At 40.2% G+C, this 13,113-nt stretch overlaps 1 protein-coding gene across 1 annotated transcript in view; it reads right to left on the bottom strand.

Moving 5' to 3' along the window:
- Window positions 1–13,113, bottom strand: part of GRIN2A (glutamate ionotropic receptor NMDA type subunit 2A) — a 406,311-nt gene that overhangs the window by 114,577 nt on the left and 278,621 nt on the right. The gene's annotated exons all lie outside the window — the stretch shown is intronic.

Here is a 13,113-nt window from a genome sequence, read left to right as displayed (position 1 = left end):
AAGCTCTGTGGCAGAACAGATGAGGGACTGACTGCAAACCAGTGAGGATGAAGCAGAGAGAGACAGGGGAATGTAGGATGCGGTGTGACTGAGACAGTGCATATGAGCAGATGCAAAGCTTTTCAGGCCACATTAAGGAGTTCCATCTTGTCTTAAAATAATGAAAGACAATGAAGGTTTTAATTAGGGATGTGATATAATCAGACTTTTCTTGTATAACATGACTTTAAGGCTGTGTAGAGAATAGGTTTAGAGGGGACCAGAGTAGAAACAGGGGCCTTTATCACTGTGTTCTTAATTATCTACATGAGAGATGACATTAGCTGTGGTCCTGTTGTGGCCTCAAAGGAAGAGAAGTAAGAGTAGGAGCAGCAACAATTAGGACCAAGCAGATAAATGTTTAGCAGTTATTTAGTGATGAATTAGATGTGAGGGTGAGGAAGTCAGGTATCAAGGACAATGCCTCAGTATCTGCCTTATATAATATCTCTGCAGTCAGCTCTTGGCATAGGCATTTTCAACGCAGGTGACATCTGTCTGTCTTTCAGTACTCTTATCTCCACCACTCCTCAAAGTCACCTTGCCTGTAGTCAGGTTATTCAGATGGGGAGGCAAGGCAGAGCTCACCTCTCGGGATTTGGGTAGAGAGTCCCCAGGATTCCACATCTCCTAGCAGCCTGAGAAGCATATGATGTCGTTAAAGACCTCCAAGAAAGCATACTACTTAGCAGACACTCAATAAATAAAGTATGTTGGATTGAAGCATTCAAAGACTGCCCAGACAGACATGGTATCTCAAAGTCAAAGCATTTTCTTGCTTTATATTTCTTTGACACTAAAAGCGGCTGAAGAAGTAAAATATTAAAGAGGAATACTAGACTGCAGAAAAATTCCAAAAAGAGAGATGGGTCTAACTGGTCACATGTTTGCCCCGGGCTGCCATACTGCAGAAGAATTGACTGTGTTGTGTGGGCAGGATCAGTTAATCAGTTCTCCAATGACAAGGTGAAGAAGCTGGGGTACAGTCAAAGAACAACTATTGTTGTCAATGCACTACTTGGGTCGTTAAAAGTTATGTTTTTAAAAACAAGTTAATGGCATGGAATAAAACATGGTCGTCGGCAGCCGTCCGTCTCGAGAGACGATGGTGTAGCTTCTTAAGTGTCTATCTGCACCGCCGAGAATGGCTGTGCAGTCCGACTCGGGAGTGACACGGCATCTGTCTCCTCCCGTGTTGAATCGACATCTTGCGATGACGCTGGAGTGTCCTCTCCAGTGGAGCTGAAGCTACAGAGCCTGGGCAGGGTGATATGGAGGGTCTGCTGTTGCCCATGCAGCAGACCCCCCCTCTCTTCGCAGCTGAAGGGTCCAAGGGAAAGACGGAGTCGATACAGCTTGGGTTCAGGTGCGCCGCAGGAGTTGCCGGTGTTGACTACAACGTCAAACCGCCTTAGGGACTCCGGCTCCGGATTTTCTGTCGGGGTTTACTCCCTTAGCCTTTCCCCAGAAGAGGTATGCCGCAAGGCAGCGGAGGTTTTTTGGAGTCAGAGTTTTCCTTCTCTGATATACCCTGACATGGTATTTAATGTTAAACAAGCAGAAAAGAGAATACAGTTAGGGCTTGTCTATGCATGGAAGAACTACAGGCACTTTTTGTGTGTGTGTGTCTTTGTAGTCTAAATTTTATGCAAATACTTTCTATTTTTAACTAAAATACTGTTTTTAACATAAAACACTGCTATTCTAGAAGAAGCAAAGAGTGATTACTATTCTATTGGGTGCATTTGAGGCATGTCAGATCATCTCCTAGTAAGAAAATTTATTAATTCAACAACAATTTACTGAATGTCTGTTATGTGTCAGGCCTTGTGGTGAGTCCTATGGATACAGAAATAAAAAACATGGTGCCTGTCTGCTCTCTTGCCCTCATTCTGACAATTCAGTGGCATAGACACATAAACAATGATAGTGCTAGAATGCTGCTGGTGTATTGATGGACTGTGAGAACATAGAGGAAGGGCCTCTAACTCAACCTAAGGGATTTAGGGGAGATTCCTAGGGAATCTCTCTCTCTTTTGTTTTAATCCTCACCCAAGGACAAGCTTATTGATTTTAGAGAGAGGGGAAGGGAGGGGAAGAGAGAGGGAGAGAAACATCTATGTGAGAGAGAAACATCAATTGGTTGCCTCTCATATGTGCCCCAACCCCGGATCAAACCCGGAAAGCAGGCATAGGCCCTGATCAGAATCAAATGGGGACCTTCAGGTTTACAGGACAATGCTCCATTCATTTGAGCCACACTGACCAGGGTGAATTCCTGGGGAATCTTTAAGAGTGAAGGGATTGAGGAGAGGCACAAGTAGAGGATTCTGAGCAGGGCAATAACCTTAAGTAAAGAAGAATCAACACTGGGGGTAACATATGCTAGGGGAAGTAGGAAATAGCTTAGTAAGGTTGGCAGGCAGTGGGGTCTGTCTGGAGAGAATCACTGAAGCCAGATAATAAGGGACCTTGAATGGTACCCTAAAGAGTTTGTATTTAGTGCAGAAAGCTATGGGGATCCATAAAAGGTTAAGTAGAGTTATGATGCATTCATATTTGCTGCCAATAGAAGCAGAAGTAAAAATGTTTCTCTGCATTTGAGACAACTTCAACATTTTTTATGGTTAAGAAACATTCGTTATCTAGACAATTGGAATTGAGGATGTTTGTTTGTTTGTTTGTTTATCCTTTGATGCTTCCTGGCTGGCATTTGACTGACTGAGTGGGTGCAGTCCAGGCAGGCACATTTGAGGAGTGTTCCACTTCACACACCCTTATTGAGACCCTTGACAGGACAATTTGCATGGATTGGGAGCTTAGATGAGGACTGAATTTTGGTTAATTTCCTCATTATTAACAATCTTTCAAAGTAACTAATTGGAATCTAAATTAAGCTGTTCATATTTTTCAAGTTGATTTTTTGGGTTTGTTCCCCATGGTTATACTTAGCTCTATCACATTATCTGGCACACTGTCAAGGAGAGATAATGTTTGGTGGTAGAATGTGTTGACAGACTATCACCAGAAGTGCCATCCATCTGTCCACCGATCCATGTACATCCATCTATCCATCCATGTAATAGATATGTTTGAATACTTAATATATGTCATACCTCGTGCCAAGAACAGTGCTAGGAAAATGATACAAAAATAAGCAAACATATACCTGCAACAAATAACTTCAATAAACAACAATAATGTAAAATCAGAGATATGAACTAAGTAGGTTGGTGAGAGCATAAGGAACAGAGTGGCCAATTCTACTGTGGAGGCAGGGCTGAAATAAAAAAAAACAGAGTAGAAGATTTTGGGGTCGTAATGGAAAAGAAGACTAAGGGTTGGCCAGTGAATGGCAAGGGGGAAGGAAAAGAGATGCACTATACAGAGGAAACTGCAACGTCAAAGGTCTAGAACCATGAAACATAATGAAACTCTGTTCATGGAGTTTCAATATAAAGACCGAAGACAAAGACCACCAGTGTCCTTTACCGGGGCTAGCAGAAAATCTGTTACCAAGTCACTTTTTAGCTGTGGCCCAAGCTCTGAGTTAGGCCAGTCAATTCACTGACTTTACTTATTTTTTAATTATTATTATTTCTATTGAATCCAATGAGCTCTCAAGCCAGGTTTTGATTATCCCGCACTCGGGATAAATGGAGTTCAGGTTGGATCTACCTACAGCCCTAAAAGTGAGTGAAACTGAAAAACTTAGTCAATTATCAAGAGGTTTGGAAATATTCAATATCTTATCTGTTTGGAAAAGGCAAGCCAGAGAACGAATGTTTGGGGTTTGACTTAAGACACTGGCTCCAGGGAGAGTCATTCACAGGGTTATGTTGTAGGAACCAAAGGTCACACTCACCATTTTAATCAAGGAGGTAGCATGTACTGTTGAGGACCCAGGTTCCCCTTTGCTTTGCCAGTTGAATCTACCTAGTTCCCCTTCTTTAATCCTTCATCTCTCTTTCCTTCACTAATTCCCTCTTCTCACCTTTTGTAGTGCAATAAAATGAAATTAGCAGAGTGATTATTTAAATGCAATCACTCTTCTTTAGATTTTATGAAAACAACGATATGGAAATTCTCATGTTCTGGATTTTTGTGTTCTTTTGAGATCCAATATTCTGGACCACTGAGTCCACATACTCAGTGTTAATATTGTATTCTTATTTTTCTTTCTTTCTTTCTTTCTTTCTTTCTTTCTTTCTTTCTTTCTTTCTTTCTTTCTTTCTTTCTTTCAAGTAAAGATCTTTAGTCCCTTGGGAGGAAAAAAGACTCTAACGCAGTTTTTTTGCTAAATGGTAATTTCATTCTGAAGTTGGCAGGGAACAAGTACCTATTACCTTCAATTCTCCCATCCAATTTCTAGGAAGGACAATCCATATTTCCTTAGGCTTCCTTCCCTTTTAAACTTGTTCCAGAGCAAAATTCTTTACCTAGGAAAATATCATTATACACCCCATTGCTTAGTACCCATTAACGCCTGCTGGGCACTTGTGTTAAACAGTAAAATTTTATCACTGTTTTGTTTACCTCTCAAAAATTGATTATAAACACTTAGTGACCAGATAAAATATGAGAAATTCTGGCTACTGCTAAGCTTCAAGTTACATTTCCAATATTTCCATTAAGAGCAATAAATACATGAAACCATGATGGAAAAATGCAAAAGGGGGAGGCTGTACTGATTTGCAGAGGGTCTGTTTCTGTGTCCTCATCATCCACTGATGGTAAAATGTCAAGCAATTGTTTTTTGTTAGTGACATACACAATACTAAACCAAAAAGTATGTAAATGTACAAGGTGGAGAAAAAGTAGGTTTACAGTTGTTCATATAGAAAATAATACAATAATTAATAATATAAGAATCTCTGCTTTGCATATTCACAACTGTAAACCTACTTTTGGCCCACCCTGTATATGATTTACATACAAATTTCCTTTGGTATCTAGTCTTAGGGAGTATGAAGCTAAAGTCCAAGTGAAAGAAACATTACTTGCTTGCAGTTTGTGGTTTATGATGTTGAAAAACAGGTAGGCCATTTTTTTCTATGTAATTATGACTACAAAAAATTGGACCAGAAATGCCATGCTCTCTCTAGACCTGCACTAATTTGGTAGTCACCACCTACAGTAGGCTACTGAGGCCTTGAAAAATGACTAGTTTGAATGGAGATGTGCTATAAGGGCATGGTACACACTGGATTTGGAAGACTTTGCATTAAGAAATAGTGTAAAAGAGCTCCTGAGTAATTTCATACTGATTTCATGTTGAAATAGTTTAGACATATTGGGTGCAATAAAATATATTTTGTTACAATTTAATTTTTACTTGTTTAATGTGCTGCCAGAAAATTTAAGATGACTTGTGGCTCACATTATATTTCTATTGGACAACTGTTCGAGACTGTCTTTGGTGCTTATTTTTTTTTAAACGACAGACAGTATGCATCATGAAAGCAGTGACTGCTCTGCCCTGTTTGGTGTTGCAGAGAGTCTGGCACATAACTGGTGCTGAACAAATATACGCAGCATCGATAAAAGAACAACTGGTATTTCTACATTGTGGAGGACAGAACTGGGAACGAAGCTGGGCTCCACCACTCCCCAGATATGTCATTTTGGACAGTGAATTTAAAACTGTCCCAGCTTCCATTTCCTTCCTCGGAAAAATAGATTGGTTTAAAACATATGAACGAGCCATGACAGTTTCGCATGGTTTAACCTAACAGATGCCTAACTGCCAGGTCTGGGAGCGGGGTTAGTGACACTGCACACAAAGCACCCAGCACAAAGCCTAGTATACGGCTATTGCCTGATAAACAGCCATTAACATTTATGTAAGTTTTTGATGCATTTTTTACTATTTTCCCATACTGTAATATTCTCAAACACTCTACCCCAAATGCAAGCTGGTCTTTTAAAGTCCATGCCATTCAATATACTCATATCCAGGGTCCCTCTGTCCACAGATGGGCTGCATCAGCTTCTTTAACTTGACTTGATATGTCTCATCCCTCCAGATTTCTATTTTCTCTCTAGCCTTACAGTGCTAAGTCTCCTTTAACTTCCCAAATCTGATTATTTGAAGTATTCTCTAGACATATTTATTTTTCTCCATTTCCCCTCAGACTTTAATTCTCTTACTGTTTCATAAATGCCACTGTAACCCATTTAGTGTTTCTCAATTTGAGGTTAATTTTCCATCTGCTTTGCCATTTCCCACATTCCCCGCGGCCTTTTCCCAAATCATGCTGTCCCTTAAATACCTCTTTGAACTGCCGTGTGTGTCACCTTTTTTCATTTGCCATTTAATTTACATGTTTTTATTTTTCAAAACAGAGTCACTGTTTTGTTAACCTCTTTTAAGTTCTCAAGACACTCTCATTTTTTTAAACGGTTTTGCTCTTTCCAGTTTTCTCTTGTAGGTTTGAAATCCTTTCAATTCTGCTGTCTCTCCTAGCACCGCCCTCTCTTTTCCATTCCCTTATGGGCATAAGCCCTCTGCTTTCTTCAGAGCAAAATCATGGAGTGGTCACCGTGTTCAGTTCCCATGCTGCACTGCTCCTTCCCCTGAACACACCCTTGCACTTTTCTTTTCAGCAAGATTCTCAATGAATGCACTCTCCTCTTTGCCCATAGCTCAACCCCTTATGCTCCTTGGTGACTTCCCACTTCCTCTGGGCAATTACCAAAGGCATGACCACAAAGCTGACACTTAAACATCAGGACAGAAAGGTAGCAACTTTAACACACAGACCGGCATATTCTAGCCCAGCATCACCCAAAACAGACTCAGAAACTACATAATAAAGAAAAAGAAAAAACTGGGTTTAAGAAAAAAGAGAGTATTTACTCTTCCAACTCAAATTTTACTATGGCCAATGCGAAAAGAAATAATGTGCATTGACTGGTATAGCTCAGTGGGCCCCAAAATACAAAAGGTTGCAGGTTCAATTCCCAGTCAGCGTACATGCCTGTGTTGGGGGCCAGGTCTCCCAATGGGCGTGTTCAAGAGGCAATCGATTGATTTTTTTCTCCCCCTCTTCCTCCCTTCCTTCATCTCTCTCTAAAATAAATAAATAAATAAAATCTTTTAAAAAATAATGTTAATTGTCCTGGCTGAGCAATATTGATTTTTTTAAAAAATTAGAACAGTAGCTGGTAAGTTCCATAAAGGCAGGAACACTTATTTTGATCACTGCGATTCTAAAACACCTAGAAGAATGAGCAGTGGCCTCCGGGAAATTGCTCATTCAATGCTTCTTTCCTGTGCAACAACTTCAGACAGGCAATTTTGCAAGACAGCTTTGGTTTTGGAATCCAAGGGCCTGGGTTAGAATGTAGTGCTGTGACTTTCAATCCCAGGTAAGTATCCTAAATTCTCAGAGCATCTGTTTCCTCTTCTGTAAAAGTGAAGTATGTAACGTGGCCAGCAGAGTGTTTGGCACATAATAAATGATTATTGCAGTTGCCATGGTTTTACATAATTATCTCTTCTCCTAAAATTTGAGATTAAAGGCTTTCCTTTAGATGCTGAAGATCATTTTGGCTGCTAATTCCAGTCCCCAAGGGGGAACAATGCACCCCTTAGGCCCCTACCCCAAGAAAACAGGAGAAGATTATCTGACTCATCAGAGCCAGCAGTACCCCCAGAACAGGCTGTGGTGCCAGGGTGATGACCTGATACCAGCCTGCCCTTCACTTTTCCTGGGCTTCTCATCTCTATTGGGTGAGCACAGCTGAGCCAAAGGTGACTTTCTGGAGACATGTTCCACCTGCTGTCTATTGTAATAACAACTTCTGAGTCTAAAATTTATAGTAAGTTAGGGCAAAGCTTACTTTGTAAATATGACAACTTCCCCTCCTAAACAATCCCTCACCAGACAGCGTGCCTGAACCATTGGCCAAAGGTTTACACTGGAAGAAGGACACGTAAAGTAGGATCTAAGATGCATGTTCTAATTCTGCCTCATCAGGAGTTATTGGAAGCCTGAGTGCCCATTAATAAAGTGCTTTTCAGAATCTCACTTTGCTCTTGTTTCTTACACATGTGGCTCTTTCAGGAATATGGTTGAGGATCTGGAAATTCTTAAAATTCTGGATAGTATTTTGTAACACTACCAATAGCACCAATTATATCACCATTAACCTCTAATGACTCTGCCTCATCTAACATTTGAAACTGGCTGCGGTCAATGGAACCACCCTTGTAATAAACATCTATTTCAAGAGAGCCATAAAAATTAGGTGACTAGAAAAGTATTTACTGTGAGGTCAGTTGATCATCTGCATCTATGCTACCAAATTATTTGGAATCACAAACAGGCAGTTGTGCATGGATGTTGCCTCCCCCCTCTTCCAAAATCTATGTACAGAATGAGACGATATGGCTTAATTCAAGGTGCAATATCATTGAAGAATTTATGGATATCCCCATACTAGAATATAGCTCCCATGAAAACAGGGGAATTATCTATCTTGTTCTCAGATGTATCAACATTCCAGAACCTAAACCAGTGCCTGGCAAAGGGGAGATGCTCAATACACATTTATGAGGCAATAAAAAGTCTCAGTTCTTTGTCATGTTTTCTTGCTTGCTGCCAATGAGCCCTACTTTATCCATCTGTCCAGTGGGTGTCCACCTGTGCTCCATGGATCACTGGGTATCTGATGAGGTAATGCAAACAGAGGAGAGGTTACAGATGAAGCCCTGGGCTCCTAGGAGTTCCATCTCTGTTTGAATTTTGACTATATTATACTTCTTTTAAGTTATTATTTGGGGGAAAATCTACTGCTTATATCAATCAGTTAAGCAAACAAGCTAGAAAACAATTAAGCGACTTGTTCCCCATGCTTATGTAAACAAAGAATTATGGTCTTCAAATCAGAAGACCTATGATCTTGTCCCACTTCCCTGTATATGTGAGTAATAACAACTTCTTAAAGAAGGGTATTCAAATGTATCTGGCACCTAATACCTGTTAAGTACTGTACCAGATGTTTTAAACATATTTCTGAATTTTCATCCTAAGAATTAAGTGCGGACTTACCCATTTTACAGAAAAAGAAAAAAAGGCTTAGAGGCTTTTATGATGGTGCCGAAGGCTACACAGGGTGTCAGACACTTCTGATTGTCCATCGATACCCTTCTCCTCTTCTGCCTTCCTAACAGAAACCCCCATTCTTAGCTGGCACATAGCCTTCTATAATAAACTTTACATTGCCCATCCTTCCTTGGACCTAGGCATGATCGTGTGATTATGTTCTGGCCAATGGAAGAGAGAAGATATGACTTGTATAACTTGTAGGAAATATCTTATAGGGAGGGAATGAGTCCTTCTCTGCTTCTCCCTCTTCCTTGCTGGCTGCAGTGCAGCAGACGTGAGAGCCGAGGCACTAACAGGCACCTTGACCACTATGAGACAGAAGTGACTGGCTGAGGGTGGCAGAGACACAAGGCAGAAGCATCCTGGGTCCCTGACACCATGGAACACCCACCACACAAGCCCTGAACCAACTTTGAACTTCTTTTACAGGAAAGAAAATTCGGTGCCTGTCTCATTTAAGCCACTTTTATGTTTTGAGTTGTGTATCACTTAAAAACTAAATTAATCCTAGCTGGATTAAGTGGTCTAGAGACTATATGAATCAAAGTGGATTTCAAAGACTTTAAATGAAGTTGTACCTGTTACCATTAGCCTCTCTGCACCTCAGTTAACCTTCTCTGAGCAACATGGGCATGGCACCGCATATCCTCTGTGTCTTTCCAGCTCTGTGATATGCAACCCCATCTCTTGATTTCTCTCCCAATACATAATCTTTTATTTTTTTCCTACCCCATCTCTTAATATGTGCTGTTCCTCTGACCAGAATGCCTTTCCTCTTCATTATATTCAATCTAAACCTGATATTTTTGTTGGCAAGTCTCATTTCAAGTTCAATTTCTGCCATGTGGCCTTTCCTAATGATCTTGCTTTTTCTTAGTTCATTTTAATCCATACCTCATGTTATAGCTAGCTCTTAGCCATACGTTGTCCCCTACTGTTCTCTAAGAATCTCACATTCACACATTTGGTCTCACCAGAAGCAAAGATCAGACCTTGGCTTTAGTCATTCATGTTTATCTAACACCATGCTGTTGGGCACAGTGTGCTCAACATTTATTGACTCACTTTGAAAAGCAGTAATTAACCTTCACTTCAGGACTATGTTTTTCTCACTTAACACCAAATACAGGACTGAGTGGTGATGATAAGCCAGGCCACATGTCTTAATCCACACTATTTTCTGTAGCTATAATTGCTTTTCATTCCCTATATTGTGTTTATTGACCACCCTTTATAATCATCTCAAAGCTTCCCCACGAAGTCTTACCTGATTCCTCCAAATCAGATATGTCCTCTCCCAATCTCAGCATCTATATCTCATGTGATATTCTCTTTCAAAATAAACCTTCATTATTTATGTGTAGTCTCATTCACTAAGAGAGAATTTTTAAAAGACACCTTATTTTTTTGAAGACCCTTCTGATGGTTAAGAGATACCTGGACAGCTGGTAAAACATTTCTGGGTGTGTCAGTGAGAGTGTGTCTAGAAGGAATTAGTGTTTGGATTGGTAGAGTGAAAAAGGTAACCCTGATCAGTGTGGGTGAGCATCATCCAATCTGTTGAGGGTCCAAATAGAACAAAAAGGCAGAGGAAAGACAGATTTGTTCCCTTTGCTTGAGCTCAGATGTCCATTTGCTCCTGCCCTTGACATCACTGCTGCCAGTTCTCTGGACTTTGGACTTGGACTAAAATTTATACCACTGCTGCCCTGGTTCTCAGGCCTTCTGGTTAGGATTGGAACTACACCACCAGCTTCTCCGGGCCTCCTACTTGCAGATGGCAGATCATGGGACTTCTCAGCCTCAATAATCATGTGAGCCAATCCTTCATAATAAATCTCTTTCTATGTATCTATATATATATCTTATTAGTTCTGTTTCTGTGGAGAACCCTGACAAATACAATCAGATACTGCCATTGGCAAGAGCTGTGAAAATAAAATACAAACCTTTGGTGAATATGATACAAAAGAAGACTCTTGGACTTACGTTATTCAAAACCTGCACAACATTATCACCTCTGCTAGATTATAAACTCCTTAAGGACAAGAGCTCCTATCCCAGTACTTTGAACTCCGAGAACATTGTCAGGCAGAAAGAAGAGCAGAATTAGGGATAGACAAGTTTTTAAATCCACCATTATTGGCACTATATCCTTAAGCAAATCACGCAAGTTCTCTGAGATTCAGCCTACTCCCATGTCAGTGGGGGTAACACCACTGTCTTAGTCAGCTCTGGCTGCTATAATAAACTACCATAGACTGGGTGGCTTAAACAAAGAGTCTTTGTCTCTCACAGATCTGGAGGCTGGAAGACCAAGATCAAGCCCCAGCAGATTTGAGTTCTAGTGAGAGCTCACTTCCTGGTTTACAGATGGCCATCTCATTGTTGTGTCCTCATGTGGTGAAAAGAGACAGATTTCCTGTCTCTTCCTCTTCTTATAAGGGCATCACCCTCATGACTTCATCTAACCCTAATTACCTTCCAAAGGCCCCACCTCCAAATATCACACTGGGGCTTAGAGTTTCAACATATGAATTTTATGGGGTCAGGGACACAAACATTCAGTGCATAGCAATCACATAATTTAATGGTGGTAGGGCTAAGAGTTAGAAGAGGGCCTATAACAAATAATTTCTTGATTGAAATCCATAAGCAGTGTGAAGAGTTATCCTGGTTTTCCTGGAACAGAGGAGTTTCCTGGGGCGTTGAACATTCAGTGCTGAAACTAGGACCATAAATTATGGACCATAGATTAAGAGTTTGGTCCATTAAGCAACACTTAAAAGGCACATCTACAAAGAGACTTCAAATACATTTCTTAGCAAACACATCAAGCAAACAAATATCAGTTGAGTACCTATCATATGCCACCAATGAGCAGGAGATAAGATAGAAAGTAAGAAAGAAAAAGATTTGTAGTCCTTTCCCCAAAATCATTTAGAGTTTAGGGGGATACAATTTTATTATCAGGAAATAATTACAATAAACAGAAATATAGTTGCAACCAAAGCTCCTGATCCTATAAGAATATTATTAGCAGGGAGACCTAACCCATCAGAATATTGATTAGTCTTCCATTATTCCATTTCTACCTGCTTTTCTTAAGGGAAAATACCAAGTTGAGTTCTCAGGAGGAATCAAAAACTTTCATGCTTTCCCAGACAGGAAAGGTAACATCCATCCATGAGTGAAATAGGCCAGGTGCAAGATTATATAAAGTGGTGAAAACCCCAGCTAGAGGCCTTCAAAACCACTTAAAAACAATACTTTAAATGAAATAAAACACAATTGTTCTATATTCAAAATTAAGAATATCCATGTTCCTTCCTCTAGCAAAAATGCAGGCTTTCTTCTATGATTACATCCCTTGTAGGGTAGCTTATCAACATACAAAAAGCACTCATCTTCGGAAAGGGTCTTCCCTCCTACATACACCTGAACATCTATGCTTCCCACCACACCCCTTAATTCCCCATTAGAAAAAAAAAAAAAAAAACAGATGTGGTCAGGGAGGGGTGCACCTGTCCTAAGCTGGGTTCATCAGACTCTCTCGCCTAGGAATTTGAAACTTGATAGGTGAAACAGACAAGACATTTTTGAATCTGGACCAAGGTGACAGTAACTTTCCTCTGTCAATGAATATTACTTCACTTCTGACCTTACCAAACCTTGGCTGCTCAACTATTACTTTGATTTTTAAAGATTCTCCAATAAAGTGCCTATATATGTTCTATTGTTCCTTCTTCACTACCTGCTTTTGTTTAAATTAAGCTGGTCAGAGTTAATTTCTGCTACTTACTGCCACAATGCCTTAAGTAATACTCACTTTATTCCTACCTGGACTGTTATAACATCTTACCTGGTCTTAAGATTCCCTGTATATTATCCCCCACACTCACATTAATAAGCCCACCTGCCAGATAAATGATACTAAACCTTAGTGCTGATTATGTACAAC

The sequence above is a fragment of the Furipterus horrens genome, unplaced genomic scaffold, assembly GCF_987537825.1.
Source record: "Furipterus horrens unplaced genomic scaffold, mFurHor1.1.pri manual_scaffold_5, whole genome shotgun sequence".
NCBI classification, from domain to species: Eukaryota; Metazoa; Chordata; class Mammalia; order Chiroptera; family Furipteridae; genus Furipterus; species Furipterus horrens.
The sequence above is the reverse complement of the archived record's forward strand: the minus strand, read 5'-3'. Positions and strand labels throughout refer to the sequence as shown.